This window comes from Marmota monax, unplaced genomic scaffold, assembly GCF_021218885.2.
Source record: "Marmota monax isolate L192 unplaced genomic scaffold, Marmota_monax_Labrador192_F-V1.1 WCK01_AAM20220418_F8-fsc01573, whole genome shotgun sequence".
NCBI classification, from domain to species: domain Eukaryota; kingdom Metazoa; phylum Chordata; class Mammalia; order Rodentia; family Sciuridae; genus Marmota; species Marmota monax.
The window spans coordinates 24,068-34,808 of NW_026694393.1; the positions used below are offsets into that span (position 1 = coordinate 24,068).

The 10,741-nt window shown below is 42.3% G+C and overlaps 1 long non-coding RNA gene across 1 annotated transcript in view; it reads right to left on the reverse strand.

The window, feature by feature from the left end:
- Nucleotides 1–10,716, reverse strand: part of LOC124109471 (uncharacterized) — a 30,350-nt gene extending 19,634 nt beyond the window's left edge. Inside the window, exon 1 of the long non-coding RNA XR_006856963.2 lies at nt 10,043–10,716. This is a non-coding gene — a long non-coding RNA (uncharacterized LOC124109471). The remainder of the gene's footprint in view (nt 1–10,042) is intronic.
- Between the last annotated feature and the right edge of the window lie 25 nt (nt 10,717–10,741).

Genomic DNA, 10,741 nt, shown 5'->3' on the forward strand with positions numbered 1-10,741 from the left:
TCTTTCAGTTTGTTTTTTACTAATTTCTGATCCTGTATTTCTACTATAATACAACCCAACAAGATAACGCCTAACAAAACTGAAACTGAGTGAAACAAAATTGGAACAACACAAAATCATTATAATAGCCTCCTGAAATGTCCATCCGTCCTTTCTCCCTATCTGTTCCTCAGATGTGAGTGGTTTTTCTTCCATCTTACACATCTCCAGGGACAGGCAACTTAAAACAAAAGTGAAACAAAATAACAAAAGAAGAATCTTAAAATGGCTACCCATCCTCTCGCCCTGCCCTCAGGGGCGAGCAGTTCACTTACCCTCAGTCGCTCCCCGTGCGAGCCACCAAATGCCGCAGTCTGGCTGGGCACAATCAGGAGCCACTTGTCAAAAGAAACTAACTTTATTTTTAGAACCACACACACCAAACAAAACAGCCTCTCAGGAAAAACCCTCAGAGCCTCAACTGCCACCACCGGCTTTCCACAAGCCTCTCTCTCCCACACAAGCATCTCTCCACCTCCCACAATCCTCCTGCTCTTGAGGCCGATTGGCTGGGTCACGTGGGCGGAGCCAAAAAAGTCCCCCAATGAGCAGCTCCGTGGTCTGGAAGGGCAGGGAAACAGCCCAATGAGCATCACCGCAGAGGAGCCAATCAGCTAGATGTTGCTGGGGCCGCTGTGAGCCAATCATTAGCCGGCAGCTGGAAGTTTGCTGGGGCCCCTTCGGCTGTGGCTCTCAACAGTAACCTAAACTAAAGGTACACTTCTATATGGAAATCCCTTCAAAAATAGTATGCCTTGTAGCTCCACAATAACTAATTACAAAATGTATAATGACTAATTATATCTTCAGCTAACAGACAAATTATGTAAAGAAAACCTAAGGACAAGCTGTTTACTATTGGAAGCATGGGATGGGAACCACATGTGTTGGAACACACACTGAATGAAGATAAGGCATCTTCCATATCCATGTGCACCTTGCAATACTGACTTCCATTACAAGAGGGTACACCTAACACTGCGTCTATCCCACCCATGTTATTTGAAACAGAAAGTACTTATTTTTTTCTATGTGGACATAAAAAAATCTGTCTACATGTATGTATCTGTTCTAGATTCCTCATTCACCCTTCTGAAAAGTATATACTCATGCATGAACTATCTCTAAAATAAACAAATGGGCAATGTTGCACACAAAGATAATAATGAAGAATGCTTCATGGAATATGATGATTTCACAATATATAATTATTTGCACTATGTAATTATGAACTACGCTTATTTTTTCCCCAATAATAACCCTGAGAAAAGCAAAAACAAGGCAGGGCATAGGTTGTTTTTCTTGTTGGATCTCAAAAGTCAAGGTAGAAATGAAAGGTCTGGGCAAAACACACAGTGAAGTAATCAGGGTCCTAATCAACACAATTGCTCTGATGAATATATTTTCCTCCTAAGTAGATCCATCCATTCACACTGCAAACACAATCTGAGGTTTTGGGTGAGAGACTTATCCTCACAGATTTCCAACAGGTTCATACAACACTTGTACGTGAATGAAGGTTTGTGTGCTTGATATCTGTTCATATGGATGCAATACCCAAATCCCTGCTTTCTCTTCATTTCCAATGTGAGTACAAGAAGGGTCACGCACATGCACAAGCATGCAGAGCAAGATTCCAATCAATTCCAACATGCACCCAGCCAAGTAGACAAGTGAAATCTACTGCTCCAGTGAGTTTCCCCTGCACCAAGCCTCTGCTCTTTGAAAACAAGCAGAATTTAGCCCTGCTGTAAGGAGGCTGTGCCTGAGAGGGTTCCAGAGAGGATATCCAGTGCAATTTCACAGCCACTAGTGAGTATAGGCTGGCACGATGAGTAAAGCATCACACCCTAGCTAAGTATCTTCACCTGAGTTACTCTAGGGGCAACATTTACCTCTCAGATCCCTTAAGTATAACTCAAGCAATATTCTCCTCTAGGATGTTAGTGTAGGGGCTGTCCTAAAATCTATGAAGTCAAACAAGAGCCCCACAAAGCACTCTGAACACAAGCATGGGCACACATGCACGCACGCGCACACACAAGGCCTACCAGCTCTTCCACCGTTGATGCTTGGTGCCCTGGATCCCACATCAGAAGGAGGGAAAACCAAAGTGCAAATAAGCTGGGTGGGGTGATCCTGCCTCTCTCCCTGGCCAACTCTTGCATTGTTCACGTCCCATTGTTTGCCACCTGGGCATTTCCCATGTTAGTCAGCAGCTGCAACTCTGCAGCAGACCGAATTCTTGGGTTCAAGCCCTAACAAGCCCCAAACTGACAGAACAATCTCTTTCATTCCCTCCACAGTTCCTTCTTTTAATTCCTCTAGCAAAAACATTTCCTACTAGGGTGGAAAATATTTTCCTCTTTTTGCAAGGAGATAAGCCAAGAAACCAGGTCATCCATTACTACCACTCACTTAACAGAGCACCAGGTGGCGAGTACAGTCCTGACCTGGCAGCTGAGCTCCAGATGGCTATCCCACTTGGGTCCTTGTGCCTCCCCAAAACACTTGGATCATGTGGTTCCCCCATCTCTTTCATCTTCTGCCTCTTGGTGACATTCAGGTTATTTTTCCTCTGCCTCAAATCTATCCTCAATACCTAATGGCTCTAATTTAAAAATATATCCCTCCTCCTCTCCATCTTAACTATATGGCTTTCCACTTCAGGCTTCCTAATTGGCCATCCCAATGTATGATTGTCCCCACTACATTCCACTATGCTGGCTTAAAGCCCTGATCTGGACTTTTAACTCCTTCCATCATTAGATATTAACTGCAAAACAGAAAAACAAGCAATCTGTCAAGTCTGTATATACTGACTATGGGAATACTATGTTTTTGTAAACTCCTGACTGCATTACTAGCTCCAGAGACCTAGGAAAGTCATAGAATCTTAAATTCTTGTTCACGAAGCAACAGCACCAAGAATAGCCAAGTCCTAAATCTGTGCCTCCAGATCTGAACAACAATCCCATTCACAACCAACCTGGTCCCAAACTTTGGTCAGCAACCTATCCTATCTTCTTAGGCTTCCTGCCCAAACTGAGAGCTCTCCTTACTATAGCTGGAAAGGCCACACTTCATGGTCTTATTAAAGAGGTAGGTAAGGCACAGGGTAATAATTTAACAGATTTACTCATGTTCATTTATGTCAAACATCTTCTACCCACGGCCAAAAGCAGAAAAGATGCCAGCCAACCTTGCCTTGCTCTGTTAGCTACTTTATCCCCTTCCGCAGAACTCAACTAATAGTCCACCATATGCTCTCCTTTCCCACTATTCCACCAATCAACACTCCATTTCATATTCTGGTCTGCTTTGGATGCACTGTTATGGCCTGGGTGTCTGTCCCCTCTAAAACTCATATTGAACATAATCACAAAAGTCATCTGTTAATGGTATGTGTAGGTGATATCCTCAAGAAGCAATTCAAAGTATTAAAGTGGGACCCACATAACTGCATTAGTAGCTTTACAAAAGGAGGAAGAGAGACCAACCCATGTAAGTAAACTTGTTTTGTCTCACCCCTAGCCACTGCGGAACTCTTTACTGAGCCCCCTCCCCAAACCCCCAATCCCAGCAAAAAGTCTTCCACCAGAAGCAGTCCCTCAATCACAGATATGCTGCTTCCAGACCTGTATAAAAGAAAGGCCTTTTCTAAAATAAAATTACCCAGTGTGTGGTGTTTTGTTACAGCAAAGGAAAAGAGAAAAGACACCTACCCAAACTACTAACTATTGTCTTAATACTGTCACTCCTTAAGTCAAAGGAAGCCACTACTTGTTATTTCTTTGGCACTTCTTCATTATCATGTTACCTCTTCATTCCCTAAATTACCTGTATGACTGTATCCTTTGCTGTTATGGGCTCCTCTTTGGTTATACCTGGACAACACGAGGCAAGTTGATGCTTTACAGGAAGTAGTGACCAAATCAACCTGAGTTCCCAGGACCTGGAGCCAACCCTTAGCTGTACTTTCAAGGAATTAAAGAAGGGGGCTATAGCCACATTAGGCGGCAAGTTGGGGTGGGGGTTGGAGGTGGACTTTGACTAGGAAAATTTACTCCTCTATAAAACACGACATGCGGGAAGCCACCCATGAATTACTTGGGGGGATTCCCTCTGTATAGCAGCCAGGGAGATTTTAGGTTTGGCCTTGGGAACTATCCATGGCTCACCCACACCATAGATTGCCAAAGGCACATGACCTTTATCTCTGCTCTAGTAGGAAGATCCCTCACAAGTAGCTTCTGAGATGGGCGTAACCTATTGGGAACTGGACAGACCACCTCACACCTTTTTTGAAGAACATTCTATGGAAGGCCATTGATGTTCCCTGATATGAATAAAGCAAGCATGGGCCTCATTTTGCCTCTTTAGTGTAGAAGCTCAATCTATATGATCAGATATCCCATCTCACTCCTGCTTTTTGAAGATATTTTCTGTGTTCTGTGGTTGTTTCATCATTCTACTTTTCTTAGATTTTAATTCACAGCCAACCCATTCCACAGAGGGTAACCTCATTCTATTGTCTACTCATGACATGGGTGAGGCCTGCATGTAACTTCACACTAATTAAAATTATAATTAAATTGGTATCAGTGTGATTTGTATCTGTCTCTCCCTACCTGAATTCTCCACCAAACTGTAATCTCCATCAGAGCAAGAGCTATGTCTAACCTGATCAAAATGCCTGCACCCTATAAATATCTGGCACACAGGTATAATCAATTACTTCAGCTCCATTGGGTAAAACAATAATTTAAGCCTCAATAAAGCTCTGTCATAAAGTTGGTAATTTGTAGTACAACATTACATATTTTCTGGAAAAGCTTATAATAAGATCTAATATTTTTGAGCTCTGGACATTCTTAAGTTTTTTAAAGGATTCCTATGTGTTTTACCACTAATATTCATGAGAAACCTATAGAGCAGATGCTATGATTATTCCCATTTTATAGATGCAGGATTTAAGACAGATTGTATGATTCATTATGGGTATACCGAGGAATGAGATGTTATAGTATATCTTGCCTTTCTGAAAAGAATCCAAATTTTTAAATATCAATGAACTAAACTAAAATCTTATACATAATTCACCAGTTCCACGTCACAATTAAAAAAAAAAAAAAACAACCTCAATTCCATGGTTTCTTATTGTGATTTAAAACAACAGTCAAAACTACAACCACTGTTACTTTTCAAATGATAGTCACTGATGGGAGACTGAAATCCAAAAACTGAATTCTCCATATGAAAAACATTTTCATATTAAAAACATTTTCTGGGGCTGGGGTTGTGGCTCAGTAGTAGAGCACTTGGCTAGTATATGTGAGGCACTGTTTCGATCCTATGAAATATATAATAATTTTTTTTAAAAATTCACTTTTAAAAAATGTTTTCTTTTGCCACTAACTTATTGTTAAAATATGCATAAAGGTAATCTTTATATCTGATATGCATTGCCCCGATTTTCCAGTACAGGAAGCACAAATTTGTGAAGAATACACTATCTCCATGGTTTTGTCTTTCCAGAACTTGCTGTGTAGAGTGTAGGGAAATAACAATGCAAGCTTTTCTTCTATACAAAATAATACCAGAATCCAATACAAGAAATGTGATAGAAAAGATGGATTGGAGAGGGAGCAAGAAGAAAATCCAAATTATTAGATATCTGCCCAGCAGGTGCCTGTAAGTCCTGAACATGCTATAGCCTCTTTCAGAGGCAAGTGGCCTGAGAGGTCTATGACTCCCCTGATTTTTGATGCAGCGTTGGTGTTCCATGGAATGTGGAATGCCCTAAGAATATCTATAGAAAAAAAAATTAACATACCTTCCACTACTTCTTGGACAGCAGTTTCATGACCACCAGATTCCCATTTTAGGCTCTATTATGAGCAAAAACCCCATTGATAAAAATGTCTTGATCACTGTCCTAGGTTGGAGAGAGATATAAAGGCACAGTCTGCTCACCAGGGCTTGGCACCAAAAGCACTTCCTTGGTTGAAGAATGGTAGATTCCATAACCTTTCCACTGACTTAACAAAAACACCAGTCCACAGCCACATACACATACTTAAAGGGAATTCAGTGTCTTTCATTCTTCCAGACACTTATGCTAATTGTGCCTTTTCAGAGGATAAGAAGTCAAATGCAATTTTTTCTTATAGAAGGTGAAAGAAAGCACATGGGTCTAGAAATTCACCACACCAATTTTTTTTTATGAGATGTTCAAAACATAAGATTCCACACTAGAAGGACAAAAGGTGATTATAATGAAATTCTGTAATTAGCTAAAGTTGATGTTTCAAAATCATCCAAAATTGGAGTATTTTAGTTGCTCTGCATTTTTATAATTTCCAATTACAAAACCATCAGATATCTCTTCAAACAGATTTTCTGTTGCATTTTCAATTTAGCTAGGGGTTGGCAGCTGTGGCCTGTGATCTGCCAAACCTGACCTCACCCTACTCCCTGAGCAAAAGCTACCATGTTAGTGACAAATAATTATTGTAACTGACCTCATGCTGAGCTTTGCCAGAAATAAAGAGACACTAGTAAATAGAGTGAACAACTCAAATGAAACCTATCACCAACCTGTTTCCTTTTGCACTTTACAGAGTGACATGATCTGGTGGTCCTCCCTGAGTGAAGAAAGCTCTTTGGAAATCACCCTAATCTATTCTCATGTGTCAAAACATATGCAATGAAATGCCTCTTTCATCAGCAGCTTATAAGTACCCCTTGGCAGCTCAGAGATTTAAATACGAGAATGATGGTAGTCTCAACTTCTTATCCCAAGAAACCAAGGAAAGAGGAGCTGAGTTGAACGCCAGACAACACACAAACCTCCAGCTATTCCACACTACTTGATTCTTCCTTAATTCATTCATAAGCTTGTATCTATTGCCAAATCTCTTATTATAAAAATACTAAATGTGGAATATGTTCAATATTAAAGTTTGAATAATCTCTCTTAATAAGCTCTTAAGGTCAAAAATTTCAGCTTTTTTATTTTGATGCCAGAAGACTTGTCCTATCCCTCAGAAAGAATTAAAAAAAGAAAAATAGATGAGCATCCGCAGAGGAAATAGAAATGGATCTGGAGTAATCTAAATACTAAGGAAATACGGTGGACAATCTAAGTATGCCATGATGGCTAGAGCATCCTCCATTGATGGAAGAGCTGTGGACCAGAAAAAAATTCCACAGCTGTACAAAGGGTGCGTCCCACAATAGACACAGAAAAAAATTCAGAATTTCTTGGATGAATTTAATTTAGAATAGACACTGTGTTTTAATTTTTTAAAATTTCATTCTGTTTCATTTTCCCCCTTTATCTTATCTGCAAATAGAATAAAAACACATCTCAGTAGTATCATGTTTTGTTTCAAAGTCACCTGACTTTATTTACACTTTTACTGAGTACCCCAAGAGACTATCAGGGAAACATAAGTGACTCATCCCATGTATTTTGGATTTGCCAAAAAAAAAATGAAAACTGATTTTCTCTAGCAATGGAAATTGCAATAAGCCTAAGTTAAGCTCCCTCAAAACAAAAAGTATATGATAATTGAAAATCAATTCACTGTTCTTAAACTACTATGTAGATACTTTGGCACAGAAAAACTATCTATTTAACATTGGATAATTTCATAGCCATCTGGAGTAAGAATAAACCTAAATAATTTAATAAAATCTCTTTTTATTTCTTTCCTAAATACCTTGACATTTTAAGTTGAAATAAATAGATATATTTAATTCACCTCTTCATTTTACAAATAAGAAATGTGGTCCCCTCGATTAATCAAGCCCAAGCCCACTGGTGATAGCCCCTGTATTTGGTGGTGGCTAAAGGGCAGGTATTTCTAAGGGGTATAGGTAGAGCTTAGACACATGAGATAAGATACTCATATATGTGCCTGCAAGAACCTTCAATGACTATAAGGGAGCAATGAGGACACAGGAAGCCAGGCTTGGGAAGGGAAGAGGGGCAGGAGAGGTGAACCTCCTTTGCATTTCAGCATGGAAGTTCAAGACATCTGAAAATACTACATTTGAACAAAACACAGGTCCACTGAGGTAAATCTGGCAAGAAATGCACTTTGTCATGGAATATATTTTACTGAACCCTTTGTTATTTTTATTTATAAACTTCCAATATTTGATACAAGGTATACCTGCCTCCTTTTATACTTTTGTTCTATACCCCACATCTGCTAGGTAGTAACCTAATGAACTTAACTTAAGGAAATTCAAGACAGTGTGCTCAGGCAGAAGAGAAAACTGCTACAGTTCCCCTTATCACTCCTACCAATGAGCACAAAATTCAGCGTGCAAAGATGAGGTTTGAAATCTGCTCAGTTCGCAGGTGCCTCTTGGGATAAACTCCTTACTGCATTGAATGTGATTCTCATGGTTCAAAATCCATGTTTTCACACATGAGGTCTCCTAATGTAACTAAGTTCCTCCAACAAGTGCACCAATGAAAAAAACTGTTCTTTATAATGAGAAGACAATACAAGTTATGCAGAACTTATTGAGAGTTGGCTTATCCATCTTCAGCATGGCACTTTCCTAGGAAATGCTTGTGGGCAATTTTTATGATTCCTGTTTATGATCTTTATCTTATGATCAAACTCAAGAATGTAATACCCAGGCCCAGATACCTTGCACATTCCCTTATTGGAAAACATTAGAATGAACAACCAGCCCTGCAGCTGATTTATAAAACAAAAAGGGAAAATATACACATACACATACACATACACACACACACACACACACCCTGCACAAAGGACAGAAACAGATCCCAGTGTCCAGGCTGCTCTAGAAACCTGTCTGCCTCCACATAGGAAAGAGCTCCCTAGATGTGCTCAATGCTGCCACTACATGCTTCAGCCCCTAAAACACACATGCACACCCATGCACACACAAGGAGCAGGTTGGCCCATAAGGTCTACAGCCACGCATAATCTTGGGCCAACAACTCAAAAGATCCACATATGCCTGCAATATGGTGCCAGACTGAGTGATGTTGGGCTGACAAGGGAAGGATTATTGACACACGCCACACAAACACACACACTATCATAGCCTTATTCATTCACACATACTTACGCATCACACAATTACAGAGTCACAAAAACAGTTCACACACAAACACATACACCAGATACAGAGGCACATGCATTCTAATATATACATTCTCCAGACACATGTCTTCACATACACATAGTCATATGTGTGCACTTGCTCACAGTCCAGAGGTGGGAATTTTACCTTTAGCCCCCACAACTATAAACACTCCCTACAGATACAGGTACTTAGGTTGGCTATGAATCCAGAGGCCAGACTAAGCTCCAGGTGGGCCTAAGGGAGAGTGAAAAGGCAGAGGAGCAGCAGATGTCCCTCTGTCATCCTCCTCTGTGGGTAGTTAGGGATGAGGAAACCCTGCCTACCAAGGGAGCAGTCCACAAACTCTGACCTGGGACCCTCAGGGAGAATGACCTCCTGGCTCCTGGAGGTCGCTTGAAGGACTGAGAATGTGGAGGTGCCAGAAGGAGTCTTTATATCCCCAAACTGAATCTCTCCCCTTAGCTGAAGGCTAGGACCCTTCTGACAACTCCTTTCAACATCACGCCAAAACAGTACTGCCAGTCCCCAGGAGCTTATCTCTCTTTAAGATCCCTTCACTGAGACCCACACCTATTCCTTCACAAAATGGAGTCCCACCCAGAGCGCCCCCCCCACCTGTTTGATCTTCAGGCTGCATCTGCCCTTTCACACAGCTTCAAGACACCAGAGGCATCCCCTTGCCTCTAGCCCAACAACCCCAAACTCACAAGCTACACCCCCAACCCTGTGGAGGTAGATGCCCACAATGATTGAGCCCATCTCTAACGTGGCAGCTCCAGCCTCCCAGGACCACCTCTAGTGAAGCCACTGCCTCCCCACCCCAGGGGGGCCTAAACCCTACCGAGTAGGTCCCAGCACCTACCTCCTTTTTCAAGGTGTTCTGCAGGCGGCGACTACATGCACTTTCACTCTCTTGTTCTGGCACCTGTGGCTCCTGTGCTCTTGGAGCATCCTTGGCTCCAGCGGTTCCTGATCTCTGGGGGCTGAGGCGACGCTCTGTGCTCCTACACTCCCACTCCCAAAGAGGCTACCAGGGATCCTGTGCTCCAGCAGCTGAGGTGGCGGTGGCGGCTCCGTGCTCTTGTGGCTGCACTGGCTCCAAAGGTTCCTGTGCTCTGGCAGCGACAGCATTGGTTGCCATTGGCAGCCGCTGTGTTAGCTGCAACATTTGCGGCCTTGGAGTTTGCGGTGGCATTGCCTCTGCCGGCGGTTCCTGTGGCGTGGGCGTTGGCTCTGGTGGCTCCCGTGTTGTTGGCGTTGGCATCCGCGGCGTCTTCTGCAGCGGCTCCATTGGCTCCTGTTGCGTTGGCATTGGTGGCGGCGAAACTACAGCCGCTGTAGCTCAAGCGGAGGAGACAGCGGCGGTGGCAGAGGCAGCATTGGCTGTGGCTTCAAAGTTGGCGTTGGCAGCTCCAGTGACAGCTAAAGCAGTGGCTCTTAGGACTGCTCCTGCTGCATTGGTGGAGGCGGCACCCCTGTGGCTATTCCTGTGCTTCTGACCCAAGAAGGCTTCTGTGGTAGTGGTGGCTTGGAAATGGAAGCACACTATTAGTTAGCTCAG